Genomic DNA, 8,894 nt, shown 5'->3' on the forward strand with positions numbered 1-8,894 from the left:
GGTTGCCCCCCTGCTTAAAAAGGGAAGGAAGGGGTTAATCTGTGGTGAAAGCTGAACCCTGCCACGCAGACCACGATGACATCTTCCCCCGGGCAGGAGGTCGTCCGTCAAACAGCACCGGAAGGCTAGACTAGAACTGAAGTTCTACAGTTTGCTGTGCTGTTACCTGGAAGGAGGAATCGCTGCTGCAGAAGGGAGGACCCAGTCAACACCTCGCGGAACCCGCTTCGCGGGTCCCGCATCGCCAAGGTCGCCCAGCCGAGTGTTGTTACCTGCAGGGTGTGTGCGCGAGTGACAGGGCTGCGAGCGCTGGGAACCGGGACTCACTCTCCCAGGAGCCCCGGCGATCCCGAGGCCAAGTCACCTGGCCCGCTCTCCCTGACCGCCCCGCCCCTCATGTTCCTCCTAACCAACGCCTACAAGAAGTGACGTGCCTCGCTGCGCGGGAGCGCGCGGGAGTGCCCGGGGCTAAGCCCGGGCAAAGGGCGGGCCCTCTGTGGCCCTCAGAGGCACGAGAAGGCGAGGCGAGGCCACCCCCCTAAGGTTCGCCGTCTGGGATTAGTAAGGTACAGAACTCTATTAACCCTCATTACCCCCAGGTCTTCTGCCATCTGCCTGTGGATCCTGACACATACCTTGGTCAATTGGCTCGGTCGTTTGTAAGAGGTAGGCATTATGGTAAGGAAAAAGCCCGCATCTGCTGCGACGGAGCCCCTCAACACAATGCTCTCATATGTGGTTCAAAAAGTCAATAAGATCAACAATGAGAGGAGGCAATCGCTAGGCTTGAGCCAATCGCCAGTTCTTCCGTTAGAAAGCCCGCCCGCAAGGGCATCTGCTCCAGAGTTACTGACCACACCGCCAGATCTTCCCCAGTCGAATAGCCTAGTTCATATCCCACAAGACTTGGCCAGCGACGCAGAAGATCCTCATGTTTTGGTTAACTCGTCGGCCAATAACGGCAATACCTCAGAGCATAATCACCAGTCATTTTCCATTGAGGAAGTACCGTCACCGGGGCAGCCCGTTCCACGGCCAGTGAGAACCTGTAGAAAATCTCACTCAAAGAGAGGGGGGAAACAACAAGGCAGGAGAAAGGCAGCTACACCACCCCCAAGACGTGAAGGGCAACAAATTGACTTTGATGCCGATGCAGAATCCAGACGTATTGTTGATGATGAACTCTTTAATCGGATCCAAGATATGATTGATATAAAAATTAGGACAATCATCAAGCCCTTGATTGGTAAACTGGATAAATTAACTTCGGAGGTTAAGAAGGCGGGGGGTGCACAAAGCAATCTGGTGGTAGAGGTGGCCAATCTATCTGCTCTTGTCACAAAATTGGCATCGGGAGCCGTAGAGGCTCTACCAAATGAGAGTGTCCCACAGCCCACACTGCCAGAGGGGCCCTTAGCAGTAGCTTCAACTCTATTAACGGCTCCCAGTCAGGACCTAGCAGGCGGAGCCGCGCCGACATCATCATCATCATCATCATCAGGGGACATAATTGGGACAATACATGAGGATATATCAGCCCAATTTATTTTGGAAGCCTCCCCAGTTGTGCTAGTACTAGCAAATGTCCCAGTCTTAGCACAAAACAAAATAGAATCGAAACAGGACTTGAAGGATAAAGCTCTTCATTGGCTTACTACAAACATGACCATGGCCCCCCAAGGGATGGATAGTTTAGCAAGGGATATTGTTATGACCAGGAGGGTACCTTGGATTGGGTCCAATCCCAAAAAATTTAAGGGGGACTGTGTGATTATAAACTTTGCCAACACAGAAGTCCTCCCAAAAATTTTGAATAACATCTTCCCACCCCAAAGGCGAAGCGGCTCTATAGTCCCGCTCACCCTAAAATTCTTCTATAGTGAGGCTCAGCTCCCTACCTATTCTAACCCTACTAGAGTTAGGAGAGCGAATAATGCCCCAAACAGGGAAGGCGGTTTTAGACATAGATTCCCCAACGAGCGCCCTGGGCCTATATTTAACTATGAGCACGGAAGATCTAACCACGCGCATGAGTCAAATTTGTGGCCTCCCATGCCACCAGACCCTGCCGTCAATGGTTGGGGCCTGGGTTGGATGGGCCAAGATGCCATTGGGCGAATCAATAGGTTCGTACCATGGGCGAGAAACGATTACTTTCCGATACGCCCAAATACCCCTTTACCTATGTGGAACATCGCAGCTATGGGTCAAGGTCAGGCAGCTACCCCTTTTGATTGGGGGGGCGGATTGGGGAATAGGTATGCTCCCTTAGCGGATCTAAACAACTGCGATTGACTTAAACCTTGCAATGTCCGAGCAAGTGAGTCCATAACTAGACCCGAAATAAACCTTAGCCAGTGTTACACCAATGACGGTCCCCGCCTGCTTACATTTTATGAAACACTTGAGAGTTATGTCCCGTTGGACAACCCTGGGCTATCATACCAGGGGTAGGGTTGCATAGCGTCAACCCTGAACATCGTTCCAACACAGAACGCACCTGAGGTAGCTCAGAACAAGGCGGTCAGATCCTTAAGCTTAGCTGAGGGGTGTTTGTTGGGGGAAAAAGAGCTGAGGTTACCTACCAACGCCTGTAAAATTATAACATGGAACATAGCTGGCTCATCTGCAAAACGACAGGACAAAGCATGTGTGAGCTTTATTTCTAAGCAACATATAATTGCCCTGCAAGAAACGTGGGACATATCGGCTAATTTCTGGTGGGATGGATTCACCTGCTTCTCTATCCCTGCAGTCCCTAGCCGCATGGGCAGAGCTAAAGGAGGTTTGGCCATTATGTTTTCTCTAGATCTGAAGGGCACCTATAGGCAGATAAATACAGATTCCGTAAACATCCTAATGGTTGAAAGGACGACTAGTAACAATTGCAGGACGATATATATTAATTTTTACAACTCTAGGAACAGCGAACACAGTGGGAGTAATGTCGCTAACCTAGATAATATCTTAAATAAAGTGTTTCAGAATATCTATTTAGTTTATGAGTTTATCCTATTAGGAGATTTTAATATTCATCTATGTAATCTGGGTTGTATGGGAAGAGGTGACAATGTAACTGAGGGGGGCGAGGAGGCCCCTCGGGGCCCCCACTTTGAACACTCTACAGAGGGGCTTGAGTTAGAAGAATTATTAGCAAACCATGACCTTTATGAACCCGATAAGGGCGTTAGGGCGCCAACCTACATTGGCAGTCACCATGGCTCAGTGATAGACTACATCTTTGTTTCACAAGGTATTTTAAACCGGTCTATGGTCTATTGTACAGTCATAATACCCTACAGTGACCACAACCCTGTACTACTTGAAGTGGCCTGGGGTGGCCAGATGGGAGCACCGCCAAAAGCACTTAAACCAGCACACCCCCTGAAACCCTGCGACCAAGACAGACGACTGAAATGGGCCAAAGTGATCCCGGATAATTTCTATGAAATAAATTTTCCAAAAATAAAGGACAAAGTGGCCATCTGTCAAAAATCGGGGGCGCAAGGTAAAGAAATTATAGAGGCTTTTGAGGAAATTTGTGGCCAGGTGGCTAAGGATCTTTTAGTCAAACCAAAAAAAGGATTTTCTGGAACAAAACGTTGGTTTGATTCTGCTTGTTCAAAAGCGCACAGAGCATTGTTGACAGCGTTAAAAACCTCTCCCAGGGCTGGGGAGGATATTGTTAGATTAAGGAAACGCTACAAGGTTGCCATTAAGAACCGCAAAGAATCCCTTAAACGCGAAGCATGGGAAAATCTCCTCTCAGCTGCAGTACTGAAGGACAGTAAAAGATTCTGGGAGATCATTAGACAACCGTTATTTTCTGAAGACAATAATGCTCTTATGGACTGTGTGATCACCGACGACAAATGGCTAAACCACTTCAAAAATGTATATGAGGGTGGGTCCAAAGGAACTGTAGATGTTTCAGTACCTGCTATAGTGGCAGACCCGTTGGTCTTCAACCCCGAAGAAGTAGAAAAAGCCCTGATGGCCACAACAAGACATAAAGCTCCCGGCCCTGACGGTGTTCCCGCTGATTTTTTCATGTACTCTCCCAAATTGTGGTCGGCGGTATTGTCGAAAGTGTTTAACGCAGCCAACAACCATGTACCCAGTTCTTGGGCCACATCCACCATAGTCCCTATCTATAAAAATAAAGGCCAGCGAGATGATCCCGCCTCCTATAGGCCCATATCTCTTTTGGACTCAACGGTAAAAATATTAGGCAGAGTTCTTCTAGCCAGACTTAATGACAACGTTGAGAGCCGTGGAGGGTTGTCTGAATTACAATATGGATTCAGAGAAAAAAAGGGGACGATCGAACAATGTATAAACTTACATCTATTAATTTCTAAATATACAGTGGCAAAGGAGGGCTCCATGTTCCTTGCATTTATGGACCTCTCCTCTGCCTTTGATCTGGTGAATAGGTCGAAATTGTGGCAGTTATTGTTGGAGATGGGCATTGATGAGTCTTTGGTTGTGTTTATGGCTAAACTGCACCAGGAGCTTTTTGCAGCTGTCCGAGTCACAAATGATGGCAGACGTACCCACCTGTTTAAATCCCTTAAGGGGGTGCGGCAAGGCTGTATTCTAGCCCCTGTATTATTCACCATCTACATCAACAGGCTGGGCAGTCACCTGCAGGGACAGGCAGCCGACGTTCCGCATGCAGGAGATGTCAAAATTCCAGCGCTCCTGTATGCGGACGATGCAGTGCTGATAGCCCGCACTGGGGTAGGCCTACAGCATCTCCTGGACGCTTTTGGTAGCTTCATGGAGACGCTGGACCTTAAGGTCAATGCCTCTAAATCACACACGATGGTCATGGGGCGTGAATGCAACAAAAAAAGACACAAAACATTTTTTTGCAGGGGAGTCCCTGTCACCAACGTGTCCACATTTCCATATTTGGGGATAATATTTGACCAGAAAGGAACATGGGGCCCTCAGATAAGAGCAAAAAGATTGGCGGTAATAAGATCCTCCTCAGCGGTTTTGGGCTTTGCTGGGAAGCTAGGGGCTAGGCCCATGCAAGCTCTTCTGAAAATCTACAAGAGCAAACCAGTGGCCATAGCGGCCTATGGTTCCCAACTGTGGGGTTACGTAAACCTGGATCCAATTCAGAGAGCAGAAAATAGATTCATTAGATCCTTGCTCTCAGTTCCGCAATCCACCCCAACGTATTCCATCCATAAGGAGGTGGGTCTGCCCTATCTGTCTGATACCCTGAGCCTTGCTCCGCTAACTTTGTGGCTGAAATTGTGGACAAATGATGACCTACCTCTGAACCACAAGATTCTGCACGATGTCTTATCCTTGGATAAATACACCAGTATCCCTTGGTTGGCATATGTAGCTAAAACCCTTGCAGATCTGGGTCGCCCAGATCTTTTTTCATCTCCGGAAAATATTAGGAGACAGGACATAGTAACCATCAAAGAGTTATTTAGGGATAGGCAGGAAGCACGGAGGGAGGATCTCGAAGTGTTGAAACCCGCAGTAAGGGCACATAACCTCCTGGTTTGTACACCCTCACTCGCCCCCTACTTGAACTTTGTCACATTCCCATATCACAGGTTTTTATTATCAAAGTTCCGATTTAATTTGATACATTTTTATCTAGGTTCATTTAAGACCTGGCAGAAGCCTGAGCAGGCCCCACCGTGCTGCTGCGACAATTTTTCGGTGCAGGATACTCTGCACTTTGTTATGTTTTGTAGTATATACCATGAGCAGAGAAAGAAATATTTGTTGCCTATTCTGAAAAAAGCTGGTTTTGTCCAAGTAAGACCAGCCCTGCTCTTTCTACAACTACTACCTAACATACATGTTACTTTTTGTATGGCAAACTTTCTGGTAGCCGCAATGCGGGCGAAACCTGTTAGCCATAGCTTACTTTAAAACTTCTCTTGTTGTTTGAGCATGTTTACGTGATAGATTTGTATAGAAATATTTTATCCATGTCTAAAATTTTTCTTCTGTTTGTTTATTAGGTTTTTTTGTGTGGGAAATGTAAATAGATGTATAGTAGGCATTGCATTGCAAAGTAATACATTTTTTTTGTTTTTTTGTATGACTTGTAATAAGTCGAATAAAGATATTCTGACTGACTGACTGGCTAGACTAGTCATGGGCAATCTTGGGGAGAAAACGCAATGGGAAAACCCTCCCCTGCTCACGCCTAACAAAGCAAGCGTGTGTCCACAGAAACAATCTGCTGGAAGCGCATGCCACCAGCAGCGCCACGCCCGACGCCAAACAAGACAGACAGAGGTTCGAACCGTGCATCCAGAGTCGAACAGACAGCATCAAAAACACCTGCGCGCAGCACGGTCGCTCACAAAGGCTCCCATGTAATGACCCAACCTTGATCACACTGCTACCTCCATGAAACTTGAGTGCACCCAAAAACATAGGCTGTGGTTTGACAGAGACAGATTGCTGACCGGATTAGGCAGCATCGCTGATGCTGTCCCTATGCCACTCGCGTCCCAGCTGGGCGGTTGTTAATCTGATCAGGCTATACACCGGAAACTGTGTAGTTATAGGGAGAGGCCAAAGAATGACATGGGTGAGGAACCCACTTGCAGTGCATTCTCTAACCAAAGGAGCAGCGCCTTACCAGGGGCACTTAATTACTGTATCAGGAGCAGCTGACCTGTCCTGAAATGCAGGCAAAGTCGCTGCCAGGGTGCAGTTGGTGCCACCTTACCGTACAGTGAAGATTGGCTTGACCCTGATCAACTTACCCCCTTTCCGTCTGGAAGAGTAAGCAACCAAAACAAAGGCCACTTGTAGGTGCAGGCCTGGTGAGCACTGGACGCGGGATATCCTAAAACAATCAAACGGTGGGCAGATGACGGCCCTGAACGCAACCCTTTGCATTACCCAAACCTTGGAAAAGAAAACCACGCGCTATGGCACATACTTTTCCTTTTCAGTTTCATACAGCGCAAACCCCACCCAGAGGTATCAGAGCGCTTTACCAATTGTCAGTTGCCTTACCGGCAAAACATTTATTCAAGTACTTTGAATCAAAACACATGATGTTCGAGCCTCTCGCCATCAACAAACCTGGTCTCCCAGCTTCATGTTCGGACGCCCTCCGCAGGCCGAGATAAATGACTGCAAGAACGCAACCTGCTTTATGGTCCCCAACCTTCAAAAATGTTTTGACCTTCCTTGTTCAAAATTGGTGGACAGGCGAAAACTGTGTACTCGTGACCCCAGCTGGTCAGACTCACCTTGAACCAAATGCCTGCAAATCTGCTTACCTTCCTGTTCCTTGTGACACTGAGGGCCATGTCGTGCAGCCGGCGACCTGCAATATTACTTCTGACTTCCTTACTTAGCAGTACAGAGCAGCCATGCCATCCGAAGGCCCAATCTTCGACGTTACACATATTTCTCTATCGGAATCCCCCTGCCCATGCCATAAACGAATAAAATTCATTGCCTCCACAAAGGGACATGCTGCCAGGTTACTCATCATGCACGGGCCTATTTGTCAAATAATGCCTTTCAGGGACAGTCAACATTTGAATCCCGTATATATAGATTATGCAGTGGATATGCTGAATGGACCTGCACATCGTATAGTTCCAGCCGTAATGTAATCAATTGTTATTCGCAATAGTATTGGGTGCTAGCACCAAGCCACATACTCATCCACCAAGAGTAATATTCATCTCAAGGAAATAAGGAAAATCCCCAAGATGTTCAACATATACAAAAAAGGCAATGCTGCACACCCCAAACGTAACCTGCACCCCTTTAGACAGTCTGTTTCCTGGGTGTAGTCCAAATACGTAAAATGTTCATATGAAGTACACAATGAATTTCCAATCTTGATGTCACAGGAAATGTATATGTTTATTCTTTGTTAATCATATGAGTGTCCAGTTTACACAACGCAGCCGACGCGCGTTTCGCCCAACGGGCTTTCTCAAGGCTGCATACAAATGAAAGACAAAGAAAAAAGAAAAAGAAAAAAACAACGTATCTAAGTTACTGTATTTACAGAGACGTACACACTATTTTTTCAGCTGTGTTATGCCTTACAATCTAATGTAAGCAAGATCCATAAATGAACATCCAATTTAAGGGGATAGAGTTCCCCAAAATATAGAAAGAAAAGCGCTTATTTGTGTGGTTAGTAGAGAGATAGGTTCCGACAGGCTCCCCAAGTGGATAGAACGAAAGTCCAAAGAAAAACCACTGAATTGCTACATACTGTTTTCAAAAATTACCAGAATGCGTGGTTCATCTTGCAACGAGGAAGGGAGTGCGTATTAATGGATGTGCCTGTATTAAATATACCTAACCAAGCAGTCATTGGTGCTAGTGTACTCCAAGTCATAAAAAGTAAGGTGATAACGTCTCACCTTGTGCGTTTCACAATTACTGTTCCTGTTAGATGTATGGGAAATTTCCAAACTTATACCTAAAAAGTAAAGTTGTGCTTTACGACAACCATTGACAATATGGATAAAGTGATGCTCGTCGAGACATCTATTGAAACAGTCTATATTGCTTACCTATTTCCCACCATAGGATTCGGTAAAGCGTGGCTCAAAACGTGCACTATCACTATTTCCTCGTAGTTGTGGTCAGTCACATGTATTTCAAGGACCAGGATCCGTCCCCTCTGAATACAGAATATAACGAAGAAACAGTATTATATTCTATATTATCGTGTAACATAAGGGTCATCATTTCGTGTTGACCACTTAAACAATGTGTCCAATGGCAATTCGTATTTAGCCACATCTATTGTATACTGAATGTCTACATATATATCAAACCGACAGTCATTTACCTATTTCAATCCCCAACGTGATTAAACTTATGTGTCAAAATCAAAATATTGAAGTCGATGTCTGCGT

This window comes from Triturus cristatus, chromosome 4_1 (assembly GCF_964204655.1).
Source record: "Triturus cristatus chromosome 4_1, aTriCri1.1, whole genome shotgun sequence".
NCBI classification, from domain to species: Eukaryota; Metazoa; Chordata; class Amphibia; order Caudata; family Salamandridae; genus Triturus; species Triturus cristatus.